We start from the raw sequence: 2,159 nt of genomic DNA on the forward strand, positions 1-2,159 counted from the left end.
ATATATATCATCATCATCATCGTTTAATGTCCGCTTTCCATGCTAGCATGGGTTGGACGATTTGACTGAGTACCGGTGAACCAGGTGGTTACACCAGGCTCCAATCTGATCTGGCAGAGTTTCTACAGCTGGATGCCCTTCCTAACGCCAACCACATACTGTGTTCTGTAACAATTCAGATCATATCTTATATGGTGGTAATAGCAATACCAAACATATGGAAAGATTACCACAGAAATGTTGGATTAGTTTGTATATTTCGGGTAAAACAATCCTTTGCAAAGGTCATAACGAAAACAAGAGGAAAATATGTCCGTTAGCTAGGAATGTCAGTTCTATTTATAGATTCTTTTTACTTCTGTTTTTCTGTGCTGGCATGTTTTGGATGAGTATTTATTTAAGGCAGTTTTCTTATGGCCAGATGCCCCACTTGTTTCCCATATGACTTGTCTTTGAAAGTGTAGAGTTACAGGATGTGTTAAACATGACATCATCTGGGCAAAACAAGGGTTTTGCCCAGATGATGTCATGCGATGATATGAAATATCACACACATGCAGAGGCCCACACACATGTATGGTGGGTTTCCATACAGTTGGTACCAGCCAAATCCACTTGTGAGTCATCGGTTGGCCCAGGACTGCTTTAGAAAACACCTACCCCCTATACACAGTAACATGCAGTGGGATCGAACACAAGACAAAGTGGGACCTCGTATCCACACAGCCATGTTTGCATCTCAAATTCCATACACACAACACGCACACACACATACACACCCACACATATCCGTCTATGGAAAAAAAGCCCCAGTTCTCTCTCTTAAGTGGTTGGCATTAGGAAGGGCATTCAGCTAAAGAAACCATGCCAGAGCAGACGTTGGTTCTTGGTGCAGTCCTCTGGGTTGTCGGCTGCTGTTGAACCATCCAATCCATGACTGTAGGGAAAACAGACATTAAACAACTATGATGATGATGATGATGATGATGGGTGGTGGTGGTGGTGGTGCTGCTGATGACGATGATGGAGCAGAAGGAAATGTTAAGATGAAATAGTTTTACTTTGGAGACTTTCTTTCCAACTTGTAAACTCTCCCTCTCTTTCTCTCTCTCTCTCTCTATATATATATATATATATATCTTCTCATCATTTTTCCATTTCATTTTCCCGTTTTCACTTCTTTTATTTATAATTTCAACCATTATCACCACCATCCTCCTCCTCCTCCTCATCATCATCATCATCTCTTTTTCTCTCTCTCCCTTCTCTCTCTCTCTCTCTCTCTGTATTCTCTCCTTTTATCATCCCTCCCACCTCCACTCTCCCTCTCTCTCTATATATACACACACACACATATATATATCAATATTTCTTTCTCCATAATTTATTAACCCCCACCTCACTCTTTTCCTACTCCCACCTTTCCCCCTCTCTATCAACCTGTCTTCTTTTCCCCTCCAACTTTCTCCCCCATCTTAACTGCTTCCTATCTTCCTCTTTCTTTCTCACTCAGTTTTCCTTCTTCTCTCTCTCTCTCTCTCACTTTCTCCCTCTTCCATTCCTATTCTTTCTCTTTATCTTCTGCTTTTCTCCAGTTTCTCTTGCTCATTACCCCCCCATCACCACCACCACTCTCCTTGACATTCTCTCTCTTGTCTTTCTTCACTAATTTCCCCATTTTTCTATGTTTCTCTCTCTCTCTCCCTCTTTCTCTCTCCCTCTTTCTCTCTCTCTTTTACTCTCACTCTTTCTCCCTCTTATTCCCACTTCTCTTGTCCATCATCTTCTCTCTCTAGCTCTCTCTTCCACCATGTTTCCCTTTCTCTCTTACTACCTCTGTCTGTCTCTCTCTCTCTTTACACTCACTCCCTCCCACTCACTCACTCACACATTCCCTTCTCCTTCTCTGTCTCCTTCCCTCTTTCTTTCTACATAAATACGTACACTCCCTCTCCTTTTCTCTCTCTCACTCTCTCTCTCTTTCTCACTCCAGACACACACGCACATTCTCTCTCTCTCTCTCTCCTCCTCTATCATACTCTGTCTACCTCTCCACACCCACCTCCCCCCTGTTTCAAGCACATCACCAACATGATCACCTCCACCCACCACCACCACCACCACCACCACCACTACATACCACACCACATCATACCACT

This window comes from Octopus bimaculoides, chromosome 14, assembly GCF_001194135.2.
Source record: "Octopus bimaculoides isolate UCB-OBI-ISO-001 chromosome 14, ASM119413v2, whole genome shotgun sequence".
Classification (NCBI taxonomy): domain Eukaryota; kingdom Metazoa; phylum Mollusca; class Cephalopoda; order Octopoda; family Octopodidae; genus Octopus; species Octopus bimaculoides.